This window comes from Piliocolobus tephrosceles, chromosome 2, assembly GCF_002776525.5.
Source record: "Piliocolobus tephrosceles isolate RC106 chromosome 2, ASM277652v3, whole genome shotgun sequence".
NCBI lineage: Eukaryota > Metazoa > Chordata > Mammalia > Primates > Cercopithecidae > Piliocolobus > Piliocolobus tephrosceles.
The window spans coordinates 9,905,476-9,920,296 of record NC_045435.1 but is presented as its reverse complement, the minus strand read 5'-3'; the positions used below and the strand labels follow the sequence as shown (position 1 = coordinate 9,920,296).

Below are 14,821 nucleotides of genomic sequence, written 5' to 3'. Positions count from 1 at the left end.
ACTTATTTATTTATTTAGAGAAAAGATCTCACTGTGTCACCCAGGCTGGAGTGCAGTGGTATAGTCACAGCCTACTGTAGACTCTGGGCTCAAGCAATCCTCCTGCCTCAGTCTCCCAAAATGTTGGGACTACAGGTGAAAACCACTGCATCCAGCCTCTTTTTTTCTTTTAAAACTGTTAAAATTTGATTGAAAGTGAAATTGTAAACATAGAGTTGGAAGTTGTGGAATTGGAAAGTAAAATTGCAAAGGAAGAAAAGAAAATTTGCATAAGACTTATCCAAAGTAAACAAATGTAAAGATACAGACAGAAAAACAAATAGAATATGTTTCCATATTCACTATTGAAGATGGAATTTTCTTTTAATAGTGAAGGAACACAAGCCATTGATTTGTGAACTTTCTTTCCTTCCTTTCTCTTTCTCTTTCTTTTCATCATGCATCTAAGCATCAGGCATTGAGCTAAGCTTATGAATTAAAAAAAAAATCCTCTGTCTTGAGAGAGCTGACAAAAAATTGTTCCCAATTTTTATGCTCTTTCGTGTTATCTCCAGGAAGTCAGAGGCAGTAACTCTCCAGGACTCACTACCTATTAAGGTAATGCTGTTAACTGAGGTGTCAGGGTACCTCATGACATAACCAGTTAAAATATGTATCTCTAGCTATTCACTTCTAAATAACAGAAAAAGCAAAAAACAAGTACAAATTCTTTTAAAAGCAAATTAAGAAGTTGTATGTAAATATCACTCTTAATCTTATCTTTTCCCATATTTTTTTTTAATGGAAGAGAAGGAAGTAGAGTCATACTTGAGTCTTTGAAAGTTATGCTTCAATGTGACTTCATTTCTCATTCATTTTCTGATGCAGTGACAGACTGAGAACAATCCAGGCAGATGAATGGCATCTGGGTTGGTGGATAGACTCAGAAATAATTGCCCAGATAGAGGAAGAAGAATAGGCTAGAACAGACAAAATTGCATCCATGAAGTCTGTTTCAAAATCTAAGTATGAGATAGAGTCATCAGAGGATATTGACACAGTTAATTTAGGGACCAGGAATGCTAAGAAAGGAAAAACCAAACTATCATCATAGAGTCAGATTCTGTTGTAAGTGACAGAAAACCCCAAGTAAAAAGTAGAAAAATTATTCCTTTCACAAATAAGCAACATCCAGAGGTAAGCAATCAACAGCTAGTAGGATAGTTTCATGATCCTCTGAGACCCAGGTTCCTTCGACATACTGAGCAGCTGTCTTCAGCACACTGCCCAGGATGGTTGTGTAAGTTGCATTTTTCAAGAAGGAGGAAGGGGTACATATAGTCCCATTTCCTCCTTTCAGGGATACTTCCTGGAAATTGCAACCACTACTTCCATTTCCACTCACTGATCCCATAACTTAACTTCATCTGGATGCATAAGAAAGCTGGAAAATACGGTGTTTATTCTGGCCAGCCATATGGCCCTTAACATCAGGGGTTTTGAAGCTGGAATGAAAGAAACAGGTAGGGAAAGGCCACTGTCCGTCTCTGCCACCATGAGGTCAGGTCATGACTAGAGGTACAGGACTTCCTCAGTTATCCAGTATGAACTGAAGTTGTTCCTTTTGGAGGATACCTTGTCATGTACTTTAGGGGCTGATTTGGTCTTTTAAAAAGATTTTTTCAGACTGAAGATTTTCAAATAGTGGAGATTATTCTTACTTTTTAAACTGGATATGCATCATACATTTAAAAAATCTCAGGGAACTAAAACTTCTGTTTCATTCAACTGAATTTTTATAACAGTCTTATACACTTGTCTATTGTGTATGAATGTGTTAAAAATTTGGCCAGTCAATACTTTTAAATAATACACTCACACATACACACATGAACGCGTGCCCTTACACAACCATTTTTCTTCGGTCTATCAATATATGCCATTAACCTAAAAATTTATCTCCTCTTCATTGTTTATTTCTTAATAGGCCTGTTTCACTATCCAGTATTTATCTTTGCCAGCAATTCTTTTCTATAAACACAGTTTGCTAGATTATAGCTAAATCTATACTTAAATATAAACTCTCTGGGACTCTCTCCAAACTCAAGATTTGTGATTAAATTTAAGCAATAATGTTGTCACTTGATTTTTTCTTTCTTGAAAGTACGTTATCTCCTTAGGTATCTGCCCCTTAGTGCTGTAAAGATGTGATTTGAAAAGTAAGTTTAAATGATGCTTTCTAATTAGGCTGCACTCATTTTTTTTTATTCCCAGCCTCATACCCAGATTACCTGGAAGGTATATATACTCAATTAAGACACATTCGATCTGAAATGTATATGACTTTGAGTATAAATGGGCACCTCTCAATGACTGAGATCAAGCCTACTGCTCATTCAGCTGAGGTGAATTAAGTCTTCTAGGGCACCAGTGTGCCATTTAGTAAATTACATCACCCAGCACACTAAATGTGCCTCGCATGGGTGAACAGCTTCCTTCCAGGGTGTACTTTCCTCTCCGTCATTCTCCACTGGCCCTACCTTATTGATATCATAGGGTGATTCATATGACTTAGTATTTACCCACAGCCTCAGACAATAAGACTGCACCATTATTTGCACCGCTGCAGAACACATGCACCACTATGTAAAAGGTAAACGAGAAAGTTATTTTGTTTGGATTTTTTGTAAGTCAAATATAAACAAAAGAGCATCACTATCGTCTAAATTCTGAAACTGTAACATTTACTGTCATATATTGCTTCTCGGCCTTTTGGCTAAGATCAGCTATAAATTTACCATCATATAGTAAAATGGATTAGCCCCTTAAAAATATCAACAAGCAAGCATCTTAAAAAAAAAATATTAACACAACAGTATGTATATAAAACAAGCCTATTTAAATAGCAATAAAATTGAATATAATACTTTGAAAGCAATAAGTTTTTATTTTTCGCTTGCAAATACAAATGTTCTTTTAATTTTAACTCAGTCCTATTCTCTTGGATATTAAAACTTCAGACATTTATTGGATCCTGTTTTGGAAACTAACATCTAGGGCATAAAGTAGTTTTTGTGGTGTCATAATTTGTTAAATAATGCCTTGAAAGTGGCTGGGTGCCCAAGAGTCCGTGCAGAAATAAAATGCACTCAAACTGCTTCCAAATGTTTTCCTCTCCACATATATCACGTTAGAAGCTACTGTTTCTCTCACACTGTCACTATATCTAAGAAGCTATAATCATTCACCATCCCTAGTGGAACATTTTAGCAAACTACCCAAATTTACATCCAAGCCAATGTTTAAAATGAAATTAAAAGCACGTATGTTAAGTGAACCAATAATCTAATGATACAAGGGTCTGAAATTGCCTTGGAACTATCGCTGAAAAATACATTAGTAGGGGCATTTTCAGCAGTGAACAACACCTGCTTGCTTTTTATCCCTCACGTTTTCCCTTTGTAAATTGCTTATCTCTCCTTCAACAGTATTCTTTTGGAACAGGATATATTTGGGTCGTCATTTTGAACTCAGTTTAATGGCCTTTCAAGGATAGCCTAATGATAAACAGAGTTGAAAATGGCGGCACAGCAAGGGCTTGGAAGATGTGAACGGAGATATTATTCCAGGCAGTCTCAACATGCCCAGTTTTAATGTGACTAAACAGTCATAAAATCAGACTTCCTTGAGTCTGTTTCCGTTTTCTCCCTATTATCAGGAATGAATGTTGTCTCATATCAGACTTGAAAATTAGGTGAATATAGGCCTCATTGGCATCCAGCTTACAAAAAGGAATAGCCTCACTAAAAATTAGAAGTTATTTGAAACTGTATAATGCCTGCCTCTTTCCAACCCATTTCACACTTATGATCTTATTTGAAAATAGAGCCCAGCACACTGTTATTACTTTGCTTCAAGGCCATACTTGAGGTGAAATTGGCTGGCTCCTGTATAGGAGAGTTAGGCCAGCAGAGAATGAATGCTGAGTCAGTCTCTCCCCTCACCGAATAGCATCTCTAGCTATGTGCTTCCCTTGTCTTTCATGCTCACATAAGCAGTCCAAATTGCTCCACCCTCAAGATCGTCTCTCTGTCTGTCTCTTAAATACATAAATGAGAAGGCACATATGCAACCCTGGGATAAATGTTGGGGAGTATATGTGTGGCCCATGTCTGGCTGTTTGTATTACTCAGTGTTCACCAGTCTGTCTGGGAGTGAAGTGAATATATGAGATATCAAGAGGGACTTGACAGGTCAGAACAATTTTAGGACTCAAGTGATATTTTCACTATCTTGCATGAATGTTGTCATTTTACTTTTAGAAGTTTAAAGGAAGTTTAGAAGCAAAACATGAGTACATGTTGTAATTCCCATTTTTAAATGTTACCTTTTCAATTAACCCCTATATGCAACATACTACGCCAAATTCTATTGCATGTATTAAAATGAGAAGCTTCTTCAAATAATGTATTGTAGGCACATGAAAAGAAATACCTATACTACAAGTAAAAACGTGATAACGTTACACATGATAGAGAGAAAAGAGCCACAGAGGAAGTTCTTACTTGGGTCTATTTCGTGCCCGGCATTTTATAAACACTATTTTGTATAATTGTCCTCATAACATCCAATTTCCCACACATTACGAAAATGAGAACTGAGGCTCAGGGAGTTTAAGTGACTTGCATAAGGTCATGCAGCAAGCTATGCACAGCAAAGTTTTGAAGCTGGATCCCTCTGGCTCCACAGCTGTGCTCTTTCCATTGCAGCTTTGCTGCCTCCTGAGGGAGCACAAATGAGGGCAAGACGATTCCAGCAGCAGCCAAATAAAAAGCCTCTTAGAAGAGGTGGCATTTGAGCAGTGTATTTAGAATGAGTCAGGCCAATATGGGGTATTCTCTCTTTGTGATAGAAGGAGTGAACAAGACATTCAAATAACAATGTATTTTCCTGTATGTTTGCAGGAAAATGTGAAGGATTCTGAAGCCATTCTTTTTTTTTTTCTTTTTTTTTTTTTTTTTTTTTTGAGACAGAGTTTTTTTGCTCTTGTTGCCCAGGCTGGAGTACAATGGCACAATCTCAACTCACCGCAATCTCCCGAGATCAAGCGATTCTCCTGCCTCAGCCTCCTGAGTAGCTGGGATTGCAGGCATGCGCCACCATGCCCGGATAATTTTGTATTTTTAGTAGAGATGGGGTTTCTCCATGTTGGTCAGACAGGTCTTGAACTCCTGACCTGAGGTGATCCGCCCGCCTTGGCATCCCAAAGTGCTGGGATTACAGGCATGAGTCACCATGCCTAGCCATGAAACCATTCTTATGTTTTGGTTGTATACTCACCAGTAGGGAGATTTTGGAATTTTTTAACTGAAGAGTGACATAATCTAAACAGAGAGGACTCAGGGAAGCATCCACTGAAGTGTTTACACCATGCATATTTGCAAGTAGAGACGTGGAAGGAAATCCCATGTGCTTACCTCATGCAAAAAATAACTACCTGGAAAAGTGGACATATCCTGCCACCACCACCCTACCACCAGTACCATTGCATGTATGTCATACATTTATCATATGAGAGTTGACATGAAGTCATATTACGGGCCTTGCTTAGTTTCATTTTCTTTGGCTGCTTTCAAATATTTTCAAGACTAATTGTGTTCCCTGATCATCTACAAAACCAATCAAGCAGTAATTATTAAATAGTAACATGGAAATTAACCAAATTATCCTGCCATCTCATCCATACCATATAGATGCCATTTTGACCTGAAACAGCTAAGAACACTTTGAAACGCATTTACATAGCCTTAAATGAAAAATGTTTGATATGTATTAAAACATTTGTTCATAGATAGTGCTGCCAAGCATGTTATTATATCCGTGAGTAAAACTAAATCCAGAACATTCTCTTTTAAACTTTGTTTATGAGAAAGGGACAATGTGATATATGTGACAGCGAGACTCATACTAGCAATGAATGGCCAGTCTAGTCTATGGGCAGCTTTGGAAAATTACAAAGAGGCAGATGCAGCCTGCTTCATGACCTCTTTATCTAGTGCGCTAAAAGTGCAGACCTCACTTGAATAATGTGACAGATATACCCACAGTTCATAAATATTAAATACATAGCATACTTTGGCTACAGAGCTAAATAGATCTAGCTCTCATACATGTTGATAAATGCTACTTAACAGCACCTTAGCTGACTCCTTGGCACCTGAAATGTAAAACTGTTTTTTAAAAGAACACATAGTTTAAAAGTCTGACCTCAGGGAAAAAACAGCTAGGTAAGAATCTGCCAACCAAAGTAGCCTATATGGTGGCTAATTGGAAGACATGTTTTTTTCAAGTTCACTCAAACTTTAAAAAGATGAACTTTATCACTTCTTAGATAAAAGAACTTCAGAATTTTAGAAGTTTTGGAAATTTAGTCTGCCCCTGATCACTGAACACTGGGTCATCATAAGCATATAAAGTGGAAAGTTCTCAATTTCATTGAACATTAATAATTATATATATTTTTGATGCTATTTATAGTATTTGAGTATACATTGTTTTGAAAGCTCTGACATTGAGAAAACTCAGTCTGTTATTTTTACAAAGTCAAACTACCTTTGTATTGTTCATATAAAGATGATTTTAATTCAACTCAATAAATATTACCTTGAGCTCCTACCATGCACAAGATCTGGGACTGGGCACGTCAAGGAGAATAAGACATACACAACTCATTCCTTATTCTTAAGAGTTCGCAGCCTAGTGGGAAAGACAAATGTGTAAGCCAAAAGTCACCAGCTGGCAGCCCACAGGCTGAGATCATCCAAGGGATGTGTTTTATTTGATATCTGCAGTGTTTTTAAAAAACATTTGAGTTCATTGTCATTAGTCAGAGCTTTCACCTTTCAGTACAACAGAATGCCTTTGTCATCAACCTGAGATACTTACTTATTGCACCTGACAGACCCTTAAAGGCATTTGACTTTGGTACCATGAAATTGTAGACAAACAAATATTGCCGCTATGATAGACTTCTGCCTTTATTATAATACCTAAAATGATGTGGAGGAACAGAGGAGAGAATAGCAAGTAAGTTTTCTCCAGCTATGTCAAGCATGTTTTGACAGGGGAGGTGATACTTGCCAAAACCACAAGGGACTTCCAGATAGAGGAAAGATCATGAAGGCATGGAGACATGAAATGGTCTCCGTGAAGGAGAAGGAGGAAAATATTTATCCCCATGTATTGAACATTTACTGCCAACCACTAATAGGCAGTTCTCCTGTGATTCACGATAAACCAATATGTTTATTATTAACTCCATTTTTCAAATGAGAAAACTAAATGAAAGAGAAGATAAATAACTTATCCAAGGTTAATCAGTTCATGAATGGTAGAGTCAGAATTCAAAGTTCTACCAGACCTCAAACCTAGGCATTTTTATTACTAAACATGATGGATGTATCAGCAGATTGTAGATTTATTCAGGACACTTTTTCAGTAATTAAGAGTTCAAGTTCCACTGAATATAAGCAGAGGCAAAACCACTAGTCGCAGCCTCCACTTAGAGAAAATACATGCTTCATTCACCATAGCAAATGGAATAAAAATTAGGTAAATAGACTGTTAGAGCTTAAAGGAAACTTAGGAAAGTTACAGTCCAAGTTCAGCATTTTGCAGGTGAGAAACTTCAGGCATTTAAGATATTTGCTTTTAAAAAGTCAAAGAACTTCTATTTTAAATACAAATTAAAACCTATCTTTCAACATATCTTATTCTTAATCAACTCCAAAATATTGTAATTCTCCTCGTTAGTGCTATAGTTTTAAAATATAATTTATAGCAACCATAATTTTATGATGCACATTCTACAGGTCCAAAAGGTTTTAAAATAACTCAGGGAATTGAATATTTATTTGTAAAGGCACTAAAGAAATACCTCATAAAAATCTAGCCATGAAACTGCACTTTCTGTTCCAATACATTTATTGTGTCCAATTGAACAACAGGGGATGAATTATCTATAGGATTCATATTACAGTTACTTGAAGGATTTTTTTTTTTTTTTTCTTTTGAGACGGAGTCTCACTCTGTCTCCCAAGCTGGAGTGCAGTGGCGCGATCTGGACTCACTGCAAGCTCCGCCTCCCGGGTTCCCGCCATTCTCCTGCCTAAGCCTCCCGAGTAGCCGGGACTACAGGCGCCACCACCACGCCCGGCTAATTTTTTTGTATTTTTAGTAGAGACGGGGTTTCACTGTGTTAGGCAGGATGGTCTTGATCTCCTGACCTCGTGATCCGCCCGCCTCAGCCTCCCAAAGTGCTGGGATTACAGGGGTGAGCCACCGCGCCCGGCTGAAGGATTTTTTTAAGTTGAAAATAAAACAATAACGGTCATATTATCTTTAATTGTATTTAGTGCTGAACAATCTGGATTGGGGTTACTGTGCAGGTAAAGAGGAAAACACTAATGTAGTTGTAGGGACATGTCCAGTTACAAGAATTTAGATAATGGACAAAGTTCTGTGATTGCATCTTTGGATTAGTCAGAATCAGTCCCTGAAAATAATATTGTCATATCAAAAATTATCTGATTTTCTATTTTTTTGTATAAAAATGTGTGTCATAGGTTAAAAAAATAGATGTGGCAATAAATATTTATGGAATAAATTAGTAAGTCAGTGAATGGATAAAAGGATAAATTAGTAAGTTATTCATGAATAGTTATTTTTTCACATTCTAAGCCAAATTGAAAATTAGCTCCCTTCCAGCTATAGAAAGTTGCTCTTGGCCTAGGAAGCAGTTGAGCAGGCAGTGTACTTCCTTAGATCCTAGCAAAGTATTTGCTTAAGTAGCAATTTGTCACTTTTTATTTGATCATTTATGTATCCACTCACTCAACTTGCATTTATTGAAACCCAAATCTCTGCATCTTCTGGTCACATTAGAGGAGACCACAGTGAACTCCCAGCCGTCCCACCTCATGCATCACAATGAGGCAGTAATAATCCTTTCTTTACCAAAGTAGGCAGAGCAGCGTAGTCTGTCCAAGACTGCATGTCATCAGTTAAGGATACGCGAAATAAAGGTCTCCATGGAGTAAAAGATGCATTCTTCCAATGCTTTACATTACATGTTTCTTGTTGTTATTGGTCTTCCTCACTGGCGATCTAGACTTACTGAATCTCTGACCTCATCCACCATCACAGAAAACAAAGAAGCATTTGCTCAAACATAACAGGTTTATGGTCTTTCTTCTGTTAGTGAAGGAAATAATGTATAATGTTATAAATTACTATAACTAGAAAAAAAAGAGAGGCATGTAGGAAAGAAAATAGAAGTTACACAAGGAGTGGAAGGAAACACACAGTCTGACAAAGTAAGGATAAGTGAAATTAGATAGGAGAAAGAAGATAGATAGTAGGTGGGTCGGTAGGTAGATCGATGGATAGATGAATGATAGATAGATAGATAGATAGATAGATAGATAGATAGATAGATAGATAGATAGATAGATAAGGTTTGAAGTTTCAGGAATGAGTATTTTTCAGGGAGTGTAGCCCTTGGCATTGCATTAGGTTCAATAGACTAGGTTATCTTCAAACTCTGAAGTTATTCTTACTGTAGCTCAGAGGTACCATAGTTCATCCAAAACACAGTAAGGGAGTGGCTACTATGTGCCAGTTACAGAACTCAATACTGGATACTCAAGTATAAAGAAAGGGCACGGTGCGGCAGCACATGCCTGCAATCCCAGCACTTTGGGAGGCCGAGGTGGGCGGATCACCTGTGGTCAGGAGTTCGAGACCAGCCTGGCCAAGATAGTAAAACTCTGTCTCTACTAAAAATACAAAAATTAGCCAGACATGGCGGCGGGCACCTGTAATCCCAGCAACTCAGGAGGCTAAGGGAGGAGAATCGCTTGAACCCGGGAGGCAAAATGCAGTGAGCCAAGATCACCCCCACTACACTCAAGCCTGGGCAACAGAATGAGACTCCGTCTCAAAAAAAAAAAAAAAAAGAGAGGAAACTTTCTTACTTCTGAATGCATACACTCTATTTTCACCTCTTCAAATGGTTGTTCATGTTCCTATCATTAAACATTTTGGGCCCAAACTCTCCACTGTACGAATACTCATTTGTAAATCATATATATGTTCTGCCTTATTTATTATTGTTTTGTGTTTATTATAAAACATACAAAATAAAGGATGAAATAAAAATATTTCAAAAGAATATTCACTTTACATATTATTGGTACAAAATTTAACAATTTAGGTCTGACTGGAAGTTCATTTTATTTCAATACTTGATTTCACACTACAATCACACTACAAATAGGCACAACATACATAAAATGCTACATATTTATGGCCAGGTTTGCTATGATATGGGTGGAATCTGTAATTTTAAGAGTACTCCCAGTGATTTTCTGTGACTTCCTCTTTTTAATACCATCCTTATTTTCATAATGTAATTGATGAATAACTCATTTTAGGAGTTGAAAAAACTGATTTTCCATATTCTATTTGCTTACTTGGGACTTTATTATGTATTTTCTAATGAATATCCAAGGTTGAACACCACTATGTAAGAAGCAACATGGTCTTCTAGGATCATTGTGTTGGGCCAGGTAAAATTAAAGCTTTGCCCTGATTGTTCAAGCCCTTGAAGTAAATTATTTGCTTTATTCTTACTTTGGCATTTTTCTCACTGTTTTATTACTTAGGTAAGTGATCACCAAAATTCCCTGATCACACACATCCAACAATAAAAATGTTTGAGCAAGTTTTACAGGTGATATTATCAGTATATTTTATTTATAATTTTTTTGTACCAACTAGTATGCTATTATATGTATTTATAAAAATACATAAACATAGTAATTACTAAAGGATGAGGAAAACATAAATATAAATGGAATTTTAAGTATTTTCTTTCTAATGCCCATCTTCCATGCACTCAGTTGGTATACCCCCCTGCCCAATTTTGGAAAACACTAGTATGAAGTAAACTCATTACTGAACAAGGTGTAACAGAAGAGGACCAAACATAGTAACAAGTAATCTTCCTGCACCTCCTCAAACACATATATGTGTGCATGTATTTCAAATTGCCAATTCTAAATTTTCTGTCTTTTGTTAAATCAGTGTATCTATTGTCTACTCATAGATCTTAATGGGTATTTGCAAAAATGCAACCTAATGAAAACAATTTGAAGAAGTCATATATCAAACATTTATATTATAGAGATATTATCCTTATTATTAAACTTTTTGCCATCAGAAGTAAATTATTAATATGTAATCTTCAAAGAAGGAAATATTTTCTAAGAGGAGTTTGTATATGTATGTGAGGGAATCTGCATTAGGAAATTGTATCAATTTATTTCAATTTTATGCTTAAAGGTTTCTTTTTAAAGGAATGCTAAGACTGTTAAATAATAACAATGGTTTATATTTATAGTCATTTGCTTCATTTAATTCTCATGAACAGCCCATTAGAGTCAGTTATGATTTTCAGTTTACAGATGATGAAATTGAGGCAAAACAGTTTAAGCTCATTGTTAGCCTGTTATCTTTTACACAAATTTTTTTTTGACAATTTGCCTTCAGAGCTGATTTGTTAAGCACATGTGAAAATTTCTTTTCATTTTTATAATTTCAACTTTTATTTTAGATTAAGGAATACATGCGCAGATTAAGGAATAATCTTAATCCTTTAGATTAAGGAATACATAAACAAATGTTTAATGATCCTTAATTTACAACGTAGAGTTATTTAAGGGAGATTGCTACAATATCAAATTTTAAAAGATATTTTGTTTCCCAGAGTTTAACTCAAGCTTGTCCAACCTGTGGCCTGGGAGCCTCATGTGGCCCAGGATGGCTTTGAATGTGACCCAACACAAACTCCTAAAGTTTCTTAAAATATTATGAGGTTGTATTATTATTTTTTCTTTTTCTTTTTTATTTTTTTCTTTTCAGCTCATCATCTCTCATTAGTGTTAGTGTATTTTATGTGTGGCCCTAGACAATTCTTCTTCTAATGCATCCTATGGAAGTCAAAAGATTGGACACCCCTAGTTAAGGGTTAAATATATGTATTTTAGGATGATTTGAAGACTGGTTATACTGTAGGCCAGTTTACTGTCAGATCATCTGAGTAATCAGAATGCTTCCTCAGTTGATCAAGCCAGAAGGAAGCATGCAGGCCATGTCAGCTTCTACTTTTTTCCCACTGTCTCATTCCATGACCTATTAACTAGCAACTTTTTAAAAAAACAATAATAAATAATTCTTTACTCATATACGGTATTTGTCAGTGGGTACTAGTAGCATTTTGAGACTTTTGTTTTGTTTTGTTTTGTTTTTGCAGAGAGTATACCACGTATTTCAACAACTTGAGCCTTCCACTCACTAAATACTGGGAATGCATTTCCTCAGTCCTAATTTGTGACTCTCCCTACTGGGAAAGTTACCACAAAAGTTGAGAACCACTGCACTAAGGAGAGAATCAAAATCAGAGCTTTAGAAAAGTGTATGTGATATGACACATTTTATATCTTGAACTTGTAACGGCTAGAGGAATACTCTTATTACATATAAAATCTAATTTATATTCACAAATACTCCACGGAATATAACTAAAAACAAAATATTCATGGAGGTGGACATTGCTCCTGCTACACATTTTAGATTTCATTTACCTTTTAGCTACAACATCATTGAATAATAAATTCCACAATTAGTTAAAAGAAAACAGGCAGCGAGAGTTAGCAACTTAAGCAATTGGGAAAACCAGACTAAGACTAATTTATATCCAACCCCAAAACTTAACACCTGGTGGATTAAGAAACAAGGGAATTATAACAAAGAATTGCTGTTTCTCCTGAATAAATTGCAAAAGCTTACTTTAGTGTTTCATGCAGTCTCTGTTGATATAACTGACCTTAAGGAGAAAAATGATAAGGCATTACTATCACATAATAGCTCACCTGAATATATATTCATGTACACCAGTCTTTCTATTTTGTTTGTTTTTTTCAGCTGTGAAAAATGACAGTTCCTTAAGGAAGAGATGCCACAATAGATAAAAGACCTTTTTACCCATGCTAAAGAAACATAGCAGAGCTATTATGAATGATGCAGGAAGTTTAGGAAAATGAAAGCTGCTATTAACTATGACAGGCTGTCACAACAACAAAAACAGTAATCAATGCAATCATAGCAATAAGATAATATTTGTATTAGTTTCTTTCAAAAAGTTAAAATAATGGGCATCTTAGAATTCTAAGCTAACAGTTTGGATAATGTTGACAAAAACAGGAAAAACTCAGATAAAAATCTCAACGTTTAACATATTAACATTATTTAGAGCCACTACTCTACATATTTTTGTTTTTCTTCAAATTTCCTTTAATTTATATCATTTTATATCACATTTATATCATTTTTCTTTGCTCTTCATGATTGTTATTATTTTTCTTTATGATCTAATATTCTTGAACTGAGTTTCCTATTACTTAGCTTCGATAAATCCGTAATCAGCTAAAGTTGCATTATTTTAGCTTTTCACAGCATATAATAAAATCTGCACTCATTATTATTTTTCCTATTGTAACAATACCATTAGTCTTGCAACTTTAAGCAAGACTGCTGTATAAATATATGATCACCCCACTTGGTATTCAATGAGGCACCTTCATTAGGAGTGTTATCTCAGACAATGATGAAACACTGCAATGTGGAAAATACCTTGTGTCGGAAACATTGCACACAGACACATATTAGCTGTGTGTTCAATGATAAACGTTCCATGCACTCACAAGGAAGTTTGTTTCACTACTCACCTTGTAAGTTACCTGGGAGCACTTTCTGACTTCCCACTTGGCATTCTTGCCCTGTCTCTTAATATTTAAGGGACTCCAGCTCTTCCTGACAGGACCCTTTCACTAAGGCCCCATAGAATCAACAACAAAACTAGTTTATTCACTGTATTTTTTTTCCTAAGCTTTCTTTAATCCAGTGCACACTGTATGGGCCTCGCCTGTTAAAATACACATTGTAACTTTGCTCTTTCATGAAAAAGTTTCTGAAGATCTAAGAGATGTGAACTTTTCTTTACCAATAACTTTCTCCATGGAAGCAAGATATATATAGTGCACCAAGTTCCTTTAATTCTGACCCAAGTTCAAAGAAGCATCCAATTTTAACTTATTTTTGGTGGAGAATTTGTGTCAAGATACAGAGTGAAGTCTCTTCACGAACACAGAACTTGCTAAATCTGAGCATGAAAGGAAAGACCCCAGGATTCAAAATGTGAAACTACGCAGCCTGAGGCATTTCAGAGCGGCTGGACGAAATGCATTCCTTACAGTCATCAGTGTAACTTGTTGGTTTTTTTCTTTGGATGGGTTGGGGGGGCTCTAGTGCAATTTTTACCTTTCATTGGCCATATCAGTTACCAGTGATGCCCATTCACTGATACTGCAAGTGTATTAAATTTTCTTCTGAGTGATTTTAGGATCTTGAGGTTATTAAGACACCAAATTATGATGTTACTATTCCAAAGTGCAAAGTTTCTAACTCATATTCAGAGGAAAACAATCTCCCAAATAAGAATGTATTCATGATTTATTTTTAGTCTAGGGTGGGAAGAGTTTGTCCTGGTAGTCTACCAACCACGTGGTAGTGACTCCCCTCCTTAGGCCTCAGTTTGTTGATCTAAAATGAATGTTTTTAACTAGATGATTTGCACACTGTTATTTAGTTCCGACATTCTTTTATTCTATGATTCATTGTATAATTTTATGGATAAATTTCCAAGCCGCTTACTTTTTCTTTA

The 14,821-nt window shown here is 35.9% G+C and overlaps 1 protein-coding gene across 2 annotated transcripts in view; it reads left to right on the top strand.

Moving 5' to 3' along the window:
* EPHA6 (EPH receptor A6) overlaps positions 1–14,821 on the top strand; it is a 941,742-nt gene that overhangs the window by 759,450 nt on the left and 167,471 nt on the right. The gene's annotated exons all lie outside the window — the stretch shown is intronic.